This window comes from Halichoeres trimaculatus, unplaced genomic scaffold (genome assembly GCF_033239565.1).
Source record: "Halichoeres trimaculatus isolate MK-OKI-2021-1 unplaced genomic scaffold, fHalTri1.1 fHalTri1_scaffold_17, whole genome shotgun sequence".
Classification (NCBI taxonomy): Eukaryota; Metazoa; Chordata; class Actinopteri; order Labriformes; family Labridae; genus Halichoeres; species Halichoeres trimaculatus.
This window is the reverse complement of record NW_027437195.1, coordinates 11,599,156-11,621,464: the sequence shown is the minus strand read 5'-3', so window position 1 is coordinate 11,621,464 and position 22,309 is coordinate 11,599,156. Positions and strand designations below refer to the sequence as shown.

Sequence of the window (22,309 nt, the reverse complement as noted above, 5' to 3'; positions counted from 1 at the left end):
GCTTAAAACAATCCCCTATTGACAAGTGTCATACACCTTTGTTTTCCACACCAACAAGTGTTTTGTGTCTTTTATTTGAAGTTTTTTTACATTTAGATTCAATAGACTTTTGAGAGGATTGTGCAATTAACTGAAGGGGGTGCAGTGTGAGTTTAATTCCGCTGTTTACGATGAGATTCATATGAATTCCAGGAGAAGTTTTACCAGGAAAAAGATCTAAATCTGAGTGACACAATAGTACACCAGGGATGAAGTGAATGTTTTGAACATAGAAGGAAGAAAAGGAACAGGAGATCTAAACTTGTTTCAGAATACATCTCACTGAGATCAGACAAAGTGCTGTTTAATCTGACTAAAAGTTATTCCAAGAAATATTGTTAAGCAACACCAAATCTAGCATTATGTAATAGTAAAAATCGGCCTTTCTAATATGTTATGCTGTCATCTTGTCTGAGATTTGTGTTTTTCAAAATTATCAATGCTTGTTTTTTCTCACTGTTATTACATTAAGAAAACCACCAGAGCTGCAAATTGGGAGGTGATATACATATAATTGCCTCTGAATAGATTATTTTTATTCTCAGAGCACCATGCAGTCTAAGGTTAATGTTAAAACGAGTAGTGAGTTTTTATCTCCCAATGTCATGTTAGCAATGCAGACCTTCAGTGTTTTACAGCAAACAGTTAACAGTTAAAGACTGTAATTGGTTTTAAGGTAGAGTTGCATCCACACGGATTATCACAGGTTCAATCTTGTTTACTTTAATTGGTTGGCTGGGGAGAGGTAGCATTCTATCCATTAAATGCAAATGATCAACACTGAGCACCTTGTGTGTGTGTTTCCTTTTTTTTGTTTGTGCTTGATTCTAGAGTTGTGATTTAATTTCAAAAGCTAAAACTATTGTCAAAACAACATTCATTGGGTCTGATCCTGAAACATTTTCTCATTCTATTCATCAATATGCATAAATTAATACAAGATTTTAATCTAAATGCCCAAAGACCATCAGCTGAGTGCACTGCATGGCCAGAAAAGCTTCAGATTTGTTTTTGGTATAATTAAGTCTAATGATGTAGTGATGTTTTGATTTGACAGGGATGCAGATAAACTAAAGCGTCTTCATTTCACAATCCAACAAGCCTGAGGGTTTTGGCTAGCTCTGTGTTTGAGAGTCAGAGATGTTTACCATGCAGCCTCACAGAGGAAGATATCTATAAGGACAATTAGTAGTGCAATGAAGAAATGACTGACAAATGCAAAAGATGGTAGATCTTTGATATCTGGATCCCACTAACCTTTCATCTTTCATCCCTCTCTTTCTCTTTTATCCAGTATTTCTGAAAGTTGCACTTAACAAACGGTCAGATATTATATACCCTACCCACAGATAATGGAATGATCAGACTCACAGGATTTTGAGAAATCAATCTCTTTATAATCAATCAAAGGTCTTGGTACCACATGTTTCTATAGATGCATATCCTCATATCTTTGTGAGGATATTTTGTTTGGAATGAGCCTTTACTGGGAAAGACTGGAACAACAGAAGTGGAGGACATGCACCATCTGTCTGCTGAGTAGTCTTACACCCACTCCTGAAATCACGATGACTCCTTTTCTTCCAAAACGACAGGAAATAAAAAAAAATAATCCACTCAAAACATGTGCCGCAGCAGTCTGCTCACCTCAGAAGACTTCCCGAGCTGCAGCCAGGCATTTGAGGTTTCCAAGTTGAAGTCCTGGCCTGATCCTACAGGGGGAGGTGTTACTCTGCAGGGACTTGACGGTGAGCCTGGGATGAGGAGAAGATGAGAGACAGAGGAGAGGGCAGCTGAGGTGAGTGTCGGCGGTGGCAGGCGCAGCCTAAAACCTCACTACAGCCGCAGCGGGGTAATCTAATCAGCTGTTTCAGAGACGCTCTTGGCCTGAGCTTGAGGAGCTCTGCATCCCTCTCTCTCTTTATAGGAAAGGAGAAGAGCTCATTCCTCACTTTAAAATGACATGACTTGTCTCTTTATCTCCAATCAGGTATGTGCAGGTTTAAAAACAACTGATAACAGAGCCAGCTCCACCGTGCAAGAGGCATAGTCAGGGACATTTTTGTGGTTGGTATTTTATCTTTGCTTGATGAACTTAGCCCAATCTTAAAGGTGTCCACCGCCCTCAGATAGGTTTACTTTATCACAGTTTGAAATCATTTAAGAAACATTCATTCCTGGTGCAGATTAATATCAACCTAAAGCTGCACCTACAGCTACCAAACCAGGAAGTTTTTTTTGATGTGATGATTCATGATTCATGATGTCTTTAACCTGTAACACACATTAGAAGAAGTAGAGTATTTATCGTGTAACTTCTTAGCTGCACAGCTTGTCATCTCTTGCCTTTCTTTGTAGCTCAAAAGCCCCCCATGAAAGATACAAGACAGAGGTTAACAATAAGAAAAACCCAATTTCAAATACGACTTACCAAACGGGCAAACAGGAAACCACCAGCAATGCAAATAAAGAAGTAAGTCAACATGCTTAGGTTCAAGGTGTGGGTAGAGAACTTCAAGAAGCTGTTGGAAGATCAAAGTAGTCATCTACGTTTTTAGCAAATCTTAAAGAAAGGAAAAAGGAGGAAAGAAAAAAAAAACACTTGAGACATCTAGTTTACGCACTAGAGAGCACTACTAAGTTCATTTTTCAAATGTTGTCAGATCCTTTCGGTAAAGAAAAACAGGCAATCTGTGTTGCATTTTTATGTTATCAAGAAGGTCTACGGTATCAGCCTTAATTTCTCAATAGACTTTATGGTATATATTTGGTTGAAGTGCTGGAAGAACTATTTCAAGATATGCAAAAGTATTTTTGACATTTACATGACAGCAGATTATTAAAAAATGTGATTCCTAATTTGTAGAGAGCAGACCAAACCATCCTAATGGTCATGTCACTTCTATTTATTTAACAATTAAATTTTTTTAAAGTGTCTCAATAGAAATAGCAGATAACCAATGGACTTGCACAATAAAAAAGACTCTAAAACAGAAGCAATACAGCAAGAGTCATAAGTGCAGGTAACATCTGTGTTTTTCTCTTGTTGGGGGGGAATAACCTGAATCCTTCATCTTTGTAATTAGGCCACGCCCAATCAAGCTAATGCAGTAATTTTAACTGCGCAACAAACCGCCATCTTCCTCATTGTTAATCGTCTACGTGTGCACAGTTATGAACGTCTTCTTACGAATATTTGCGTTAAGGCTGCATTAACTTTGAGCAAAGTTTCGCTATCAAACAACCTGACAACCAACTCCACCAACGAGTTAAAAATGGCGGAGCTTTCAGGTAGCTGTGTACCTCAACACCTGCCACATCTCAGTTAAACTCAACTGAAAACCCCGAACTAGTCCACACCGGACGGTTTTGTCAGCAAAATGTTTTGTGTGCGCTCCCCAGCTTTTGCCTTACCGTAACGCCATAATATTTTCAGTTTCCTGTATCAGCTTTTGGCCTCAAACGCCACATCTGAGGTGCTAATCGGAGACCAAACAGACGTGAAGAGAGGGGCGCTTGCCGCCGCCGCCTGCTGGGCCGCGGTCACCCGCTTCAGCTACTCATGTTGCAGCGACATCACGAAAAAAAGTCCGTTGGTGTTTCAAAGAGGTTAGTAACGTAATTTTCTTGTGGCTATAATCTGCTCACATTCACATCATTGGGCCTCCAAAGTGAGTGGCGTTATTTCTGTTGTTTAAAACACTGGTTTGTCTGATAGTCTCACAGCAGGGAATGCATGTAATGCTCCAATACTGGCTACTGTTGTGTGCGTGACTATCTTAACCATATTGTCATCACTGAGTTTGGGCTTTTAGAGTGTGGGTTCAAACCCCAATTGTTAGATTTGATCTTGTAATTAAACTTAAGTGCTCATTTACTGTTTGACGTCTGCCAACATCATCTTCAAAATGCATTTTATGCAACAACAGTGGTGTTTAGGATTGAGGACTGCTGCTGTGTGAATGGCTATCTGCAAACTAAATTTATTACATAATTCTACTGCATCTGTATGAATTACTTTCTTTATTTAAACTTTTTCTTTGGAAAATCAACAACACTGATTGAAAAACGTAACAAAACTGATATCTTTCAGCTTTTTGGGGTGCGAAAAGATATTGAACTGTGATAGATGTTCCTACTGTTGCTTGTCTAAAATCACGGCAATCTGTTGTTTGCATAACCAAAGTTTAAAGCAAGATAGCTAAAATGTATTTTCTTTGAACTACAATTTTAATTCAGAAATGAAGTTTATAAAATATCCAAACCCACAGACTGAAACAAGACCGAGAAACAAGTTTCTGTACTATATGGAAGAGAAACACAGTGAAGTTTCAGTGATAGTGAGATGTGTTCGTCGTCGTCAACAGTTACACAAACATCAAATGCTCACATTCTGTAATAGTTATTAGAAGATGACTCTTCTTCTCACGTATTTTGGGGTAGTTTATTCAATTCCATTAAAAGAGGACAAAGAGACTGCTATGTCTGTAAACCAATTAACCCTAACATCGTCAACTAAATAAGCAAAACACTTAACAATTCGGCAGGTCTTAGCCTATTACAGACAAATTTTATTGGCTTTTTTGAAGTGACTGAATTCAAGAGAGCCCAAGCCAGACAGGAACATGACAACATGAACTATGATCAAGGATATAAAAACATGCAATGACAGATTAAAAAAAGGTGAACTGCTAGTATGAATGGGTACCCTTTACATTTGAAATTGAAATATATGGTACAGATGCCCAATACCTGGCAATTTGTATCGGTACCCAACGGTGCCAATTTTCGGTAATAAATATTAGTTGTTGTTTAATAATAAAACCTCAAAGTTTTTCAATTTAACATATTTATTCTTCAGTAAACTTGCAATGCTGTGTTCATGCCCAGCATGGAAAATCACGTACTCTTCCACTCCTTCAAAGTCGTGGGGATGCGTTTATGAACCTAAACTTGGTACCCTTTGATTTTGCATTAATTGGTACTCGGTACTACAGACGGAATTCAGTCGGTACCAATAAAAGTACCTAATCTGACACCCATCCCTAACTGCTAGCTTATAGTTCATGTATGTTTGACTCTGTTATTGGCAATTCTCAGAGAACCACCTGCAGCACATAGATCAATAAACAGACAGTGATCTGACTCTTATTGGATTTATATGTATAATTCTTTTTAATTCCCAAACATCATAAATATATTTTAGCAAATAACTGTGCACAGTTGACAGGGGTGAACAATCTTTTTTCAAACCAGCAAAAGTCAGTAAGCTGTTTTTTTATCTGGCAAAAACCCTGTGAGCTATAGGGATCCATACAGTAGAGTGATTTTTTCAGTCCTAACAGTTGCTGCCTTTTTTAAACTCTGGACAAAAAGCGTACAATATTGATGTTCTGTGTATTTGTCTTTTTAAACTTGATATTGGAGTCAAAATTGTTCTTTAAAAACCTGAATTGGACCAGCTCTTCAAAAAAACAAAAGTGACTATTGAGGAGTTGCTGGGGATAATTGTTGCAGCATAACGTTGGTTAGTTCAAATTTTATTAGTAAGACTATGTAACTTGAATTCTGAGAAAATGACGTTTTTGTTCTTGTGTAGCTGCTGCTGACGTCACTGGCTCCAGTCTCCTCTTCACACTAATTCTCATCATCATGGGGAGAGTATTATATTATTAGATGAAAATGCAGTCCAAACACTGTGCATATATTTCATCATCCAAACCTCAAAGGGAAGGATTAGATAATAATTAAATATCTGTTTAAACTTACTCAACTATTTTCTGCGTTTGGATCGAGCTGTGTTGGAGAGTAAGTTTAATGTACAGACTTATGGTTACCTCACATTCACCGCTCCCACATGCAAGCTGTTTTTCTGACATTTTCTCTTTATTACATCCACCTCCTCTGCTGATCCCTCCATATGGCTCATATGTTGAAGTTTTTGCAGATATTGTGTTCTTGGCCACATTCATATCTCACATTTCTGTTCCTCTCTGTGCTGAGATGAACCCTGAGGGTTGAGCAGAGCATTTCTAAAAGTAACTCGGACCAGCGATCAAAAATGTTGAAATCTGTAATCATTTGGAAGCCTGCAAACTTTACAAGGCATCTATGCTTCAAACACATGTTGATGCATACCGCTGTATGAATAATGCTTGAATGTGGGAGGTTAAGTGCTTGAGCTTTGATGATCACGCTGATGACAAGGCAAGATGCTCATGCTGACACCTCAGTAATGACCACGTTTGCAGAATTATATACATCGACATCCTACATGGCGTGACATCCTGATAATTTAAGCTGGGTGTGATGGTTTGTGCTGGAAGCCAGGGTTGTTGGCGTATTCAGATGCCCCTCTGTAGCCTGCAGTTTTGCCTGAAATATGAGGATGTGGGTTAATTTGTGTTTCTTTTTATTAGACGCGAAAGGGTACCATTTTCTTTTATGAGCTAAATATCCTGTAGATTTGAATCAGATTCTTGGCAACTAATGATGGGAAGGATGTAAAGTTAATTTATCACCAACTGTCATTTTTACACTTGCATATAGTTATTAAATGTTTATATACCTCTTTGAAGAACACTTCTCTGTACTGATGCACACATTTTTTACTGTAATTGCTTGACGCCGTCTATGCTTATAATCTTGATAACAGAGAAGGTCTTATATCTCCAGGATTCACATGTTGAAGTTTTGCCCTGTTGCTACCGAGAATCACAGAACTATATTATGAGTGCTTAATTGTGACAGATAGTTTTCATTTGGAACCAGTTCAAAAAATGACTGCAACAGACAAACAAACTTGTGGGTGGTTCAGCGGCTGGATGATTTCATGACCACATTCCCTCAATAGCTTAGTATGTAGTCATGACATAATGAGTGAAACTGGCAGTAAACATCTCATAAAATGCTGTGTGCTCTTAGACAGCTGTATGAACGTTGTTTCTGTAGCTCCAGGTGTGCTGATTCCACGTCCACACTCCATCATTGTTGATACTTTATGTAGGTGCAAAATGGATAAGGGGCAAAAAAAAAAAAAAAACACCAAGCTGCCTGTCACATTAAAAGTCTGGCACCATGACATAACTTAGTGTTTGCAGACTAAAGGAGTCACTGTGATAAAGTATTTTTTTTATTTTATTTTATTTTATTTCAGGTGTTATCATGAAATGTTGATTCATTGGTTAGCAGCAGTGTTAGTTTGGTGAAAGTTTAGTTTTCAATGGATGCATGATAACTGATGAAAATATTGGCTATCAGCCACTATCATCCTCACAGTTATTGTTTCATTACCCTGGTTTGTGTAACTTTGCACCTAGGCCTGTCATGATAATCAATAAATCAATTAACCAAACAATAAATAAAAATGTATTCAAGTTTGCCAGCCTCGATAAACTGACACCTATCTATAGCGGATTTATAGCGGAGTGAGCATCTGTCAAAAATGCAATCTTTGGCATCTTTTGTGACTAGCTGCTCGCGCGTACACATGGAAAGAGCTGAAGCGAGCGTCCTGAGGGGTAAGGAGGAAACACACGCTAATATGAGTGATGGCACGAAAGATACGGTTCTTATGCCGCCTGCCACAGTCCCGGTGTGGGAATATTTTGTTTTCTATCAGAATGAACAAAGTGTGAGCTCATGAACACCAACGAGCTGATATGTCGCATTTGTTTGAAAATAGTGGCAACGAAGAAGAAGAAGAAGAAGGGGAGGTGCAGCGGAGCCTTGTTCTTTGACAATCCGCTTTTACTGAGGCTTTTGGTCTGCAAAGTAAATAGAAATAAAAGCGCCAAATGGTGGACGCTCAAAGACAGCTATATTTCCAAAGAAATGCTGCCTTTCAATACGGTTGAAAGCCAGAAATGTTAAGAATGTTTGACAGACAGTACAGATTGACTGGGAAAAAGTACATGTTACAAACAATTCAGGAACTGTATAAACTCCCTTTTATTTAGGCTATAGTTTTTATTGTATTTTTTTTTTTCGGGAGTTTTGTTTTTTCTTTAGAGACAGGGTCTATGTTTTATTGTTTTTGATTAGTATTAATTATTTTCATTAACATGTATTTTTTTTTCTAAAAGAGAGTCCATTTTATTTTCATTGTATTTTTTTCTCTTTCTTGTTTGTTAAATTTATTATATTTTTTGTTAAATTTATTTTATTTTAAAGATCCTGACCTTTTAATTACAGTTAAATACTCTTAAGAAATTAAAGTTTCTTGCTTTTGATATGGTGTACTCACTTTATTATCCCATTTATCATAATTACATCAATGAAAAAATGGAAAAAAAATCAAAATAATATTGACAATAATATCGTTTATCAGCAATAAAATTTTGGAAAATGATCGTCTAGCAAAATTTGTTATCGTGACAGGCCTATTTGCACCTTCATTACACTTTTTTTAATGATATTTATTATTGAACAGAAAAATATATTTTGACTTAAGGGCAATTGAAGCAGTTGGATATTTTGCCCAGCAGAGGGCACTGTTATGCCATTCTGACATGATATTGCCTGAAGGTGGTTTTTTTTTTCCATTTTTTTGCATTTTTATGCACGTTTCTTGTCTTGCAACTGTCTGCTCTTCTTGTAGTTTAAGAGGACGATGGCACAATTTCAATTATCTGTAAGTGTCGTAAAAGATTTCAAAGGATAAAATTCAATCCTCCTTTCTTTCTCAATCTTTTTTAACCGGTTCACTTTCAGACTCGTCAAACAACAGTTAAATGCATCAATACATGCTCTGGTCTAAGAGCAAAGTCCTTAAGTTGTTATCGTTTTCAGGTTTTAGTCCATTTGACCGGAACTTTCTGGTCAGAATCACAATAAATTGTGCTCATCCTATTCTGAACAAAAACGTCTCCGCTAGGCTTTGCATGAAGTATTCTTGTTTGTTTCCAAGTTTTGTGTTTAGCTAATGAACATCCACAGTGCGTTAGCTAACCTGTTTGTTCTGCTGTAGGGAGAAGAGTTAACAATCAGAGATGTCCCCTTTAAAGACACGCAAAGACATCTCCACTCTTTCCTTAACTGTTAATCGTTGAACTGTGACTCCAAAGTCGAAAACTCTGAGGCTTTTTTTTGTTTGTTAGTTTTAAGCCAAGATTCAATTGGCAGTGTAGAGTTACGCTATATTGTTTTTTTTTTTGTGTGTGCTGAATGATATTTCCATGGCTTTGGAAATATTGAGGCTATTACAGATAAAAATGAATTAATATTTAAGTATTCCAGAGTTGCTTTTCTAGACTTAGCGTTATGTTTCACCTGACACAGATGCTAGTAGTAAATAACATGTCAACACTTGAGGTACACAGTTTTGTCCCTGACTGTTAGGTCACTCTTTGAGGAGACTATAGTGATCTTGTTTGCTGGAGCAGGTTAATGTGCTCATCGTGACTTTTGTTATAGCAGATGTACCTCAGATAACAGATTTGAATCCTTTTAAACAAGTTAATGCTGCGACATGTCAAGGCTTCAGTGTGGTTGGTAGGATCCAAGGATGATCGTGCATTTCAGAAGCTTCCATCCCAGACGTGCGAGGCTATTGGTAAATGCTGGAAGATGAGCGGTGCTTCAGAATTCAAATTAAGTTCACAGCAGCAGAGCCGCCTCTCCATGAAATGGAGCCATCAGCAGAACAGCAGGGGTATTGAGCAGACATTCGCTCTAATTATAAATCAACCTCTTGCTGCTCAGCCTTCTCAGATCGCTCACACAGGTCACTCTCCCTCTCCTGTGTGCTGTCTGTATCCCTCTTTCTGTAGCTCTACCACTCTTTATCCTCCTCCCCACCCTCCCTCTGTCTCCCTCTGCCTCCCTCTGTCTCCCTCTGTCTCTCCTCCTCTCGCCCACGTCTACCCGCAGCCAAATACTTTGGTTCATCTAAGGTAAATCTGCACTGGGTAAACAATCACCCCCATCGGAGATGCAGTTCAGACCAGAAGTCTGCAACGTTTTGTTGGAGCAAACTGTCTGAAGATGAACACTTTCTCACACATTTGACCTTTATCTAAAAACCTTTGTGGCACATTTAGCTAACTGTGTGCACATCAAACTCCCTGAAGTCACTCCAGAATAAATCAGAGGAGACAAAGCTTAAATACTGAACACAAGCGGGGTGAAAAGAATGGCCTGAGGTAAGCTACAGGCAACATTTCGTTGAAAAGTCAGAGTCTGAGGCTCAGCTCTGACAGACGTCCGTGCTGTGGTCTTTACTGTCTGGGGAGATGGAAAATAACTTAATCAAGAATCTTTTGTTAATTTTTTGTTTTGTTTTTACACAACTTTTGAAGGAAGTGTCTCTTCTTTTTACTGCAATTTCGTGTCACAGGATAGATACAAGCAAGAATGTCTGTGATCATAAATGTAGGAGGTTATTTTAAGCTGAAGAAAACAGATCAAATAGCTTTTAAAGTTGGTTTGGGTGTTCAGGCCATGAAACCATTAAACTTTTTTCCTATTTTTTTTTCTTTTAGAAAATCTGCTTTGATCTAGTCTGCAGCATGTGATTCTGCAAGCTGAGTATCAGACATGCTGAATAAAGTCTTCACTTTCACAAGTTCGAGTGCATCTGTTCTCCGTTACAGAATCATCTTATTTTATAAGTTTTGGTTATGCCACTTTCTTTGTAACACACTTCCCTTTAGCACTTTTAGCACTGCTGCAGGGAGATCCTCGTAGCTAGCTTCCTTACATTGTGCACTAAAACAGAGTAATCCCAGCTGTATCTGTTTCTTTAAGAACATAGGTTCTTATAGAGCTTTACCATCCACTCATTTTCATCTCATCTCCTGCAGATGTGAGGGTATTAATGGGGCACTATGTCACGTTCGACAGCGATTCCCACTAATGCACTGTAAGCGTCCTGAAGGCAGAGAGATCTGTAAACCAGGCCACCACCCCAGTTACCTCAGTGATCATGCCTGTCGTGAAGGTTGCCAGTCTCTGATGTAATCTGCATCCTGAGTAAATCTGCTTCTCATGAAGACGCACATTATCTTTGCACTGCAGCACCAGGTTGTTTTGTTGGTTAGTGTCTTTTTGACAGAAAAATGGTGGGCCTTAAATATTCTGAAATCATTTTCATTTGTCTTTTGTGTGTTGTTGTTTCTTCTGTTATCATGAGATAAGAAGTTGCACTTCTTTAAAGTGATACTTCGGGATGAAACAAGTTTGGTCCTATCACAAGGTTTAGGGCAGAAATTACCCCTACAGCAGTGTTTTTGTGCAGCAGAAGCCCAGAGCGCTCGCACCAAACACCCCCTCCCTGCTCCACTACAGGTTTCCTCTGCACTCAGACGGGGCCATATTTTACTTGACCAAAAACACAAATAAACGGACTCCCACCAAAAAATCTGATATCGGTCTGCATTCACGCTTCATCTAGAGAATTTTCAGTGCGTTACTTTCACACAAAAACACTGCTAAATAAGGCTCTAGTTCTCATCATGTCGTAAAACGGCGCTACCTCCGCTGCAGAGCCACAGCTGGCTACGAGGCGCTCGCCACTTAGTGTATCAGTCCGCGTGCGCGTCATTCCAGATATAAACAAACGCAGCAAACAAAAGCGGTGTTTTTGTGTGAAAGTAACGCCATGAAAATTCTCTAAATAAAGCGTGAATGCAGACTGATATCAGATTTTTTCGGTGGGAGTCCGTTTATTTGTGTTTTTGGTCAAGTAAAAATTGGCCCCGTCTGAGTGCAGAGGAAACCAGCAGAGGAGCAGGGAGGGGGTGTTTGGTGCGAGCGCTCTGGGCTTCTGCTGCACAAAAACACTGCTGTAGGGGTAATTTCTGCCCTAGGACCCAAATTGTTCCATCCCGGAGTATCACTTTAATGCAATGTTTTGGTGGCATGTTGAAGCCATGTAATGCTACAGTAACCCTAGACTGACAAACTTCTCCAAAAAAGAAAAGAAAATCAGATGCATAGATTTTATCCTTTTCTTTTTAGTTTAGTTTCAGAGCTTCAGCAGTCCTTCAGTCATCAATGACACGCAGTCACATTGTGGAGAAATAAGTCACGCTAGCTAGTGATACAGCAGTTAAGCCCCTGGAGTGTAACCCCAGTTGACCCTCGTAGTAAACAAGCTTGGCCAACAATGAAGTCAAAACCAGAGCACCACCCCTGAAGCTCCCCCTCTGAATGGTAATGCTATGCATTATGTCATTGGCTCTTGGAGGAAATCCTGGAAGAAGTGCTGAGTCTGACCCGCACGTGCCTACACTGTAACCTTCCCCTCAGCCTCCCTGGGGTTGTCTAAATCACACCTCGAGGTGAAACGAGTCCAGTGGGGTGTGGGGGGCCCGGCATTGTGATGGCTGAGCTTAGTAAGGATTTAAACACTACTACTTATCGGCTCTTAACCTCACTGACCCTTTTGGGACTAATACAAATCCTGTTGTGCTAGAGAATTACATTAAGCTCTTGCTTTGAACCAAGGCCCCAGTGAGCACATGGACTGGAGCACTTACGGTTAAGTCTCAGCTGCGTTACTCGGTAAGCTGGGAGCTTTGAGTTTTTAATATGATAACTAGACCACAATCTGATTCTTCATGAGCCGCAGGAAAGGGAGCTGGTTTAATTGGATATGGTTTACACAGAGTCATTTTTAATGATTCAGTCTTTTAGATTTTATACGATCTACAGCTAGAATGCTCTCTCGAGAACAGCCCTATGGAGCAATCCTGTTTATGAATGTGAGACTGTTAGGCCTGTCTTATGTTGTAGCTCTGATCTGTCACCTACGACTTGTGTTCAGTCTCCCCCTCAGTTCCATGAAGTCATTCATGAATGTCCTGATCTGACCTCAGTCAGTCGTGGAGCCTGTGCTGCAGGTGCTGGAAGGACTTTTGTTTAGATTTCCTCTTTGTTTGAATTTTCTTTTGCCTTGTCTTTTGTTTGCCCCAGGAATAATCTGGATTTCATTTGGTGTACATGTTTCTGTCCTTTTCAAACACCTACTGATTGCTGAGATTTATTGCCAATAACAAGTGCCATGAAAAGACTATAAATCTTAAAGAGGACAGCTTAATCCCCTCTGATTCTTGAGTTCAAAACCTCTCACAATAAATACAAGTTTTTCTTCTTTTTGACCAAGTTCTTCAACAAGACCTAGTTTCATTTTCTCACACAGAAAAGGTTTCCTGTGTTGTTGTTTTTTTTTTTTTCAAATAAACACTGCCTTTGCTTGGATGAAACCCATTGCTTTCAGATTTAAAGATCAACTTAAGTTTTCTCAGATGTGTTGTGCTTTATATGAATATTTGACTTTTACTCTGCAGAAAAACATATGTTCAGAGTTTGATTCTCGAACACGGCTGTCCATTTAATTTGCTGCAGGCTGAACATTTCTGTGTCCTTTCTTTACATCTGAGTTCAACGCTTAAATTGATATGATCTTCTTTGTGTCATCCTAACATCGGATTTTGAAGCTAATTTTGCTGTAAAAACCGTACACAAGTATTGTGTACAAACCCAAAAAGACATTGTGAATAATGAGTGATGGATAAGGAACTGATGCAATTAGAGAATTAAAGATTAGGTTATTAAAGTTTGTTTTGAGCAGATACAAGCTAATATTTAATTGATTGACTCAGAGAGAGTGGTCTGCTGTTTTTGGCTGTCTGATGATTCGTCTGAGTAACCACAGTGATGATTATCACTGTTACTAATGAAAAATGTAACACAATAGAGGATGTTTAAGATGTTTTCTGAACCTGAAAATATTATTACTAAATCTAGCAACCATACTAGGGCTGCAGCTATCGAATATTTTAGTATTCGAGTATTCTACTGAATATCCCATCGATTAATCGAGTAATCGGATAAAATACATTTTTGTTTAGTTAAAGAGCAGTTATTTTTCAAAGGAAATTTTTTCTCTTTAAGAAATAGAATTTTTCTCAAAATTTGTAAACACCCTTTGACACATTTTTTGTGCCTTGTACATCTCATCATATGGCACCCGTTTCGTAGAATGACCCATTAGTCTCCAAACTCCAGAAAAGAAGCTAGATTTGTTGCTAGTTGCTATTTTGTATAAGAGGTAGCTTGAGGGGTCTGAAAACTCTCTTAGTATGGCCTCAGCTCCATTTGAAATACCACTATTTGATCTTTATTTAAAATTAAACGATTCCTCAAGGCGGAGAAAATTACTCGAGTATTTTTTGTAATCGAGTACCTCGAATCATTCGAGGAATCGTTTCAGCTCTAAGCCATACCACAAAAATAAAGGCAATTCACATTTAAAATATATATATATTAATATTTTAATATGATAGAGAAAATAATGATATCAATCAGTCTGTTTTCTCCTGCATAGGTTTTAAAACGTTAAGGATTATTAGCATCCCAAAAAATAATCTGGGGCAATCAAACATTTTTAAATGTAATTGAGTTTTTTTTTTTTTTTTAACTTCATGATAAACACAGGATATCAGTAACAAAGCTTTTAAACAGTAGCTTGCATTTTTGTAGATTATGTAATGTTACCCCTGACATTACCCTGAACTGAGCTCAGACGTGACTCGCCGTTAAACATTAATCCCTACCTAAAGATTACACGTATAGACACCTGTTTGAGCACTCTGCCTGTGCACAGTTAGGCACTGAATGGTTTGTAGCTCTGTTCAGCATAAAAAAAAAGATACCAAGAAGTTGAAAAAAAAGTGTAAAAAGTACATCAACATGTGCACTCACAAATCAAAGCAGTATAAAATACCCTCCTGTATTCTTCATCCTGCTCCCAGGACTCAAATTAATGACAGTCACATCAAACAAACAGAGCTCTACGTTCAGCTAATACGTCCCGTAAGCAAAGGTGATGTGAGCTGAAGTTTATGTTGTGGTGATTTGCTTCTATTTCACAGCATGGCAGAAGAAGTTAGTTAAAAGGAGCAGCCTTGGCTGTAAAACAACCCATGCATCACACCAGAACCAGTGTTATTTCAGCTGATCTGAGTCACCGTGTTGTCTGCTGCTCCATGATTGTTCCAGGAAAAGAACCTTGACTAGTCCCTAAGCTTCTACTGGAAATGCATCCTCTCTTCACTGTAAGTCCAGACATGACTGATGCAATCGCAAATCAGAAACGCATGCCTCCTTTGAGGGATAATATGAAGAAAAACCTCACTGTCTGCTGAGACATACTTATAATTTCCGCCTGACTGTAAAATGGATTAGTCACGACTAAGCCTATTCTCTGATAGTTACTGTAAGTTATTCACAAAGTTCACCCTTGAACCCGAAACACAAAAAAGTTGCTCATTCAGCTGGTTTTGAACTAAATGTCTCTGGACTTTTTGTCAAGTAGGTCAGAGTACTCTTGGCTCACACTGGCTGTTGCAAATTAATTTCCATACCTCTTTATTTATCTGCTCATTTGACAGCATCTAACTCCAGTTGGAAAAAAAACTATTAAAATGCAAATAAATATATCTAGCCCACAAAAAAAGCTGTTTATTCCTGGGCAAATGTGAAAATCTGCCTTGGGCTTTCATTCCTTTCTCTGGCTCTCTGCTGATTATTTCAAGGGCAGGCTGTTGGGCTGACATTCAAGAGTTTGTTTTCTGGCAGGAGAGAAGCTGTGTGAGGTTAACAGATTCTTGGAGAAGGCCATACTGTAGGCTAAGCTTGCTTTACGGCAAACCTAAAGAAACAGCCGGCATTAAACGCAAAGATCGAAACAAACAACGAAGGTTTCAACACGTAGGAGACAGTATGCCTTACGACATGAGAAAAACCAACCTGTGGGAAGGGGTGGAGGCTCAACGGTTAACAAATTTCTCAAACAGGCTGTCACACATTCAGCTCACGTCGGAGCCCTCCACATATGTTCTGCTTCCCATTGTCCTCACTTACATGCTTCTCATTATGGTAACATCCTTCCTCCCGGCCTATAGCCCTTTAGCCATTTATATGTCAACAGCATTACCACGGGAAGCTCCTCTGTATCAGACGAATGTTTTCTTCTTCTTTAGACCTTTTGTTCTTCTCTGATGGGCAACTCCATATGTGCTCCCTCCTTAATGCCTGATGTGCCCTAAAGGTCCCCTATGGTTCTTTCCTCATTGTGACTTGATGTTGCAGGAAGTAACAGTCAGAGCAGATTAGGATAAGATGTTTTTCATCATAAAATGTGATTTTTTTTTCTCACTTAAGATGGGATTCAGTTTTTATGCTTGAGATTCACCCCTCTGCTCTTGTCTGCAGCCTTCTAAAATAACTGCAGCTAATCTCAAGGCAGCAAGTGTACGAATCTGTCCTCATCTGAACTTTTTGGGCGGAGGCAAATTCACACAGCTGAGTCCTGCCGCTGCACAGTCTGTCTCTCTGTCTCTCTCTGCTCTGCTCCATCGCCTCCTGCCTGCTCACAGCATGTCAACAACTAAGATCTGAGATGTGACGATGTCAAGTTCGGCTCATATCAGGCCCGAATATGTGAGGAGAATGTCATTTGAAATTCACAGCCCAAAAAGAAGAGATAGCGTCAGAGAGACACATGTGTACAGATGCACTGACGCACACCCACGTTGTATAAACAGTAGACAAAGCTACCCGGCCATCTGACTCCTGATGAAAAGACACTGATGACATGGATGTAAGAAAGGGGCTTTATTTCTGTGGCAACCCTTGCAACGGAAGGAGCAGGAGAAAAAAATGCTGCATTGCGTCATTGTGTTAAATCCCAGTGTTTGCATGGCCACAGATACATTACGTCTTCACAAACTCGAACACAAGTAGGCAGAAACTGATGATACACGGGATGTGATTTACCCAGCAGCCACCCCTCGGGTACAAAAGGCCAGAGTGGCACATCACCGCACACGATGTTGCTTCTTTTCATCAGTGATTTCCTCAAGCCTTCTCGACGTAAGTCTTGAAGAACCAAGGGGTCGATGTCCAGATGTTCTTTATGTACGACACAGGAGGGCATAAAGAGTGTATAAAGAGTATTTATGCACCATCTGCCCTAAAAGCTGAGTTTGATCATATAATCCACATGGTGGGTAACTACAATTCCTACATCTGTGCACATCTTAGAGCTTTCTAGCCATGCTTCATATAAGATGCTGTCCAATAGAGTCGTTAGTACATGTTGTTAGCATAAATTATGTAGGAATAGAATCCATTCTGACAATTTTGCATAAAAGTGCTTTAAAACACTGCAATATATGAGGGTACTGTCTGGAAATAAACTGTTTTAAATGGTTACTGCATCTTAATGTTACCAAAGAAAAAGTGATTTGATAACTCTGTATGAAAATTGCATTGCTATGTTCCCATGACTGTCCTAGAAGTGATCGTAATCCATGATTTAAAATGAGATTACCAGCGCCAAAATAGATCATTTCTAAACACCAGTTCTCATTATCTGTGGTCGGTTAGTTCAGGGCTGCTCTGATTTACAGCATGTAAAAGTCCCTGTGATAACACGGTGCTAGCTAACAAAGTTTAGCAGTGAGAAGAGAGATCTGTTTTTCTCTACTGAGAATGATTTCTGTGATGACTTTTGTTGTGATGGTGGACACTGGAGCTGAACTGACAAAAAGAAAAAGGACAGAAGAGCAGAAGAAAGCTGAATGGGTGAGTGGTAGAGCACATGCTAACACAGGGGCTAAGCTGTTTGTGCTAATGTTGATTTCAACCCACATGCAGCAGTTATTCTGCAGTGGTCTGTTCAACTTGAGAGTCTACTAATAAAATGAAGAGTGAGGTTACGTTAGCTCTGCTTGGTGAGGTTGGAAAAAGTTGTCTTGAACAAAGAGGAGTAGTGTTACAAAGAAGCTCTGCTCTCCATTAATTTGCTTCAAAACAAATGTACACCTTTGTCTGCACCTACTGAGAGTGCTATGGAGAGACCTTGATGTTTGAGGCCGCCCCTCTACTGTGTCATGAACCATTAGGAGCTCTATGTGATGACCTCATCATTTCAGTAAGTCTCTTGAAGATCTTATGATGTTTTTTTCAGAATGACCATTTTGAGCTGTTTACAGACAGCGTCAGATTTCTACATCGTGACATAACAGTCAAGTTACGAAGGCACGTTAAGGAATCCATGGCAGCATTTATTCGGTTGATATTCAATCATGAATAAAAAAAAAAACATTGATGAACAGTTCGTTGTTTGTTTTTTTGTTTTATAATGGCAAACAAATAAACGAAAATGGGTTTATTTTCCAGTATTCTGTTTGTTTATATTGATTAAACAAATGGAATTTGAGTTGCAGGCTACTGGCAGATTTTGACTGGATCATTCAATTTGTCAGATTATCATGACCTGGAAGTTGTGGACGCAGTAGATTCTCTGTCAAGTTAGTGGAAATAAATCCGGCTTGATGGTAGTTGGACACCTGAGGATTGACAGTTATGTTCTATTTAAAGGAGCCAAATTAGTGACTTTTAAGGATGACGACATGATAACCGAAAAAATTCGCAGGATCTTTCAGCTGGGTTCATTTCAGCATTTCCTTCTAAAATACACTGCATTTCTTGTCAAGTTGTAAAACACTGCATATTTTAGAGGAAAATGAACATACCCAAGGCCCAAGTAGGGGTGCCGACTCGCCAACTGCTGGCAGCTGTGGGTTGATTATTTGTTTTATCAGCATTCGTATCGCATTGTCCTACCTCGACATTTCTGTGCGAGAAGTTGTATGTTCTTCCTTCAGTTGTTAAAGTGATTGCTGGTCTTGATTTAGTAGCACTGTATAAAGGCTGTGATTTCAAGTATTTGGTTCGTCCAATGGTGGTGTAATTCTATTAAGAAAGTATGAAGCGCACATGGCTTACATGAAGCATTTTGTAACCTCTTTGAAGTGTATTCATAACATTCATCAACTATAAAACAAACGGTGGAATGTTCATGAACAGTTTAATCAAGTTGAGCCTCTCAGCACGATGATGATGATGATGATGATGATGATGTTATGAATATGAAAAATAGTCTGTGATGGTACCTCTGACAAAATATTTAATAGCTTATATTTCTACTGGCACACACTGTACAAGGAAATTAAAAAAACGAAACATAAAACTTTACTTTCAGCTCTGTGTAGGAGGTGGAGGGCATCAACAAATTATTGAAGTTCAAAGTTTTGCCTATTTACTGCATCCAAAATCATTTCCATTTTGGCCACCATTGATGATGGACTACAAAACTCTATTTCAGATACAAATGGGTCACGGATGCTACATCTAGATATTATACAGTTTATGTTGCCAATGCTGTTGATCCCTAGAAAAAGAAAAAAAAGGCCACCAGGGTAGTTCCTTTGTCCAAACAAGGCCTAAACATGACTGAAACAGTGAATAAGTTGCTCTAACACAGCCTTTGAAAGTATGAATCACCAGTGTGAACATGATTCCTGTTTACTGTCTGTGAAACATGGAGGGTCTTTGGATTTGACTTTGTATGGACCAGAGCAGAAGCCTCAGACTTTACAACTCTTGTGCAGAAAGCAAGAAAAATCATTTCTAGTCACTTGCCACAGCGGGGTTTGCAGCAATGATTTCACTATGTGTAAGACCAGTGAGGTCAGATAGTGAAAACCAAAAACATCAGCAGGATTTATGACCTGTGTACTCACTTTGTTACAAATGTAAGAAACACATTGTATGGAGTGCATTAAATTACACCTGGCAGACTGGGCTGAGATCTGATCACAGTGTGAGCCAGACCACCTCTGGATGTCTGGCAGGCTGGATCACATTCTGATCACTCTGAGGGTTTAGGTTTAAAAACACTGTTAAAAACCAGGTGTAAATGTGGTCCAGCCAGGTTTCTCTGTTTTCTTCATCTCTGTGGATTAACTCACACAGTTCACTCAACTGTGTAGTGTACATGCTACATTAAAATGCAGATATGTCAAAGAATGCAACTTAATCATTTTAAGTTGATGTGATGTTCATGATTTGTGTAAAACTTGTGTGTTTTTTTGTACCCCTACTAAGTTGAAATGTTCAGGAGTTGGCTGTTCAAATCTCTGAGTTTGCATCTTTCCTTATGGCACTCTGTCCTTTCCCTTTCAGACTGCTCTAACACACTGGCTGGTACGTAGGTAGGTGTTTACTCCTTAAAAAACCTCTCACCTCCCCCACAAACACATTAAATATGGAATAACAAATTGAAAGTAGACTTGTTTGACTCCTTATGTAACCAGACCGTCGGATGTGTTGATTTGAACAAAAAGTTCCTCAGCTCTGTGTAGGAGGCAGAGGGCATCAACAACAGCTTTTATCAGACTGAAACTCATGTTTGAAGAAGTTCTCTCCTTTTCTGCCTCTTTCTCACTCTCTTCTCTTTCTCTTTTAGACAGACTGTGGAGGAAAGTCTGGTTTGAGAGATCTTGCATATTCTTTAGTTCCATGAAACGCTGGCCGATAAGTCGTAACCTTTTGGAAAACAAATGTCAGCTTTATCTGTACTCAAAATCATAAAATTACAGATGTTTTTCCCACAAGCAAACTACTGTGGTTCTGTGGGAATGAATGTCGTCTGTTAGGAATCAATCGCGTCATGAAATAAGACAATACAGCCAGACCTCTTGGGTACTAAGCGGTTTATATGATTTATTTTGAGCCCTTACTGTTAGGTGGGTGTACTTTATCAGTGTCAGGAACCGCTTCCCCTCCAGCTTTTTGTCCTGGGCAGTCTGACAATCAAAGGACAATCAGCAAAGTAGGTGAAAAATAAGCAGGGCTTGGGTGTTTCTTTTGCTCATTAGTTTTCCGTTCAAATGTCAGCTAGATTTCAACTTGTGTAAATTCAGTTGGCTCAAGAAAATAGAAATAATTGTGAATTTCTTTTTCCCAACAACCATTAGATTTGGCTTGTTCAGATAAAAAAGCTGTGTCCTCCAGGAGCAGCATCACAGCAAAAAGCTGGTGTAATAAATTAAAGCTATAGTGTATGATTTGGAAGCTTTGTACATCTTAATAACACTGTTTATATTGTGTAGATTGGACCACAAGACCATAACAGCCCTATAAAGACCAAAACAAAAAAAAAATCCATTCAGTATATTCGCTGCAAAGCTGCATACTATGCACGGTTCGGATCGGTCTGTGAGTCCATCAAATCCCTCGCTTCGCACCGTCATGCCCATGGTCCCACCTCGTCCTTCCCCACTACCCCTGTCACGTCAGCTAGCTGCTCAGCTACCAAAGCGTCATGGAGCCAGAGAAGACCAAAACCAGGAAGCTGTTACTGTTACCCTCCACAACGAAGGGAAGAAAACAAAAAGGTTTCAAGGAAAAGGCTGAAGCAAGGAAGAATTATGAGCGATACAGGTGCCAACAGAGACTGAATATTGGAGAAATGTACGACTGGTGGAAAAAGCTGCAGAGGGATTTGGTACTGAAGACTGACACTGAGACAGATGAGTTTTTGTTGAACAGGTAATTACTTTGTTTACTACAGTGGGAGATGTCAGCTGAATAACTCTGGTTAGTCTGAGCCTATTCTGGCTAATGACTGAACCCTGCTGGTCGGAACGGGTCGGCTCAATAGATTTTAGCATAAGTTAGCCACACATCTTTAGCATTGTGTACTGAGCTGGTGAAGACATGCCGAGAAAGGTAAAGCCTCGCCCACAGTTGGCTCTGCTCTGATCAGCTGCTTCGCTGGCTAATTCATGGTTTTGATCGCGCCGGTCCAATTGAAAAAGCTACCACTGTGTGTTACAAGGAGGGTGACCGTCTTGTTTGTTACATTTTCTGCTAGCCAGCTTCTTGCTCTGTCGGAGGGGGCGTGTTGTTGGGAGGCGAAGAAGGGCGATACGAGCTGGGGGGCGGGATCTTGGAACACGGAGGGGAGGGGTGAGTGAGGCTGCATTTTTTAAATGTGTCTCATCAGCCAAACTGGGTTTCAGATCGTAAACCATAGTTTTAACTTTGAAAACAAAAAAAGTTTTAGAGTGTATGGACTCCAAAAAGATGACATCTGTTGTCCATGCAGATATGCCACTGTTTCTCTAAAATTACTCTCACTTTTATGGAGATGATTTTAAAGGGACAGCATGTTTTTCAAATCCATTTTCTGAACAAGAGTTTTACATCCAAAACTGCCTACACTAACTTTACCTCACATGAGCTTGGATGACCTTCAGATTTTGATTGACCTAAGACAAAGACACGCAGTGTAATGAAAAGAATAATACAGTGATTGGTTTCTGAAAAGGACTTCAGAATTGAGTGGCCGTTAGAAACGTTTAGTCACTAGCCACAGTGGCAGGTGGGGAAAAAACTTAATTTCACACCCTGG

The 22,309-nt window shown here is 39.4% G+C and overlaps 1 long non-coding RNA gene across 1 annotated transcript; it reads left to right on the top strand.

Moving 5' to 3' along the window:
• The first annotated feature begins 3,591 nt into the window (after positions 1–3,591).
• LOC141807027 (uncharacterized) lies at positions 3,592–20,426 on the top strand. Its single transcript, XR_012599805.1, has 3 exons — positions 3,592–3,648; positions 20,077–20,105; positions 20,360–20,426. It is a non-coding gene; the product is annotated as an uncharacterized LOC141807027 (long non-coding RNA).
• The last annotated feature ends 1,883 nt before the right edge of the window (positions 20,427–22,309 follow it).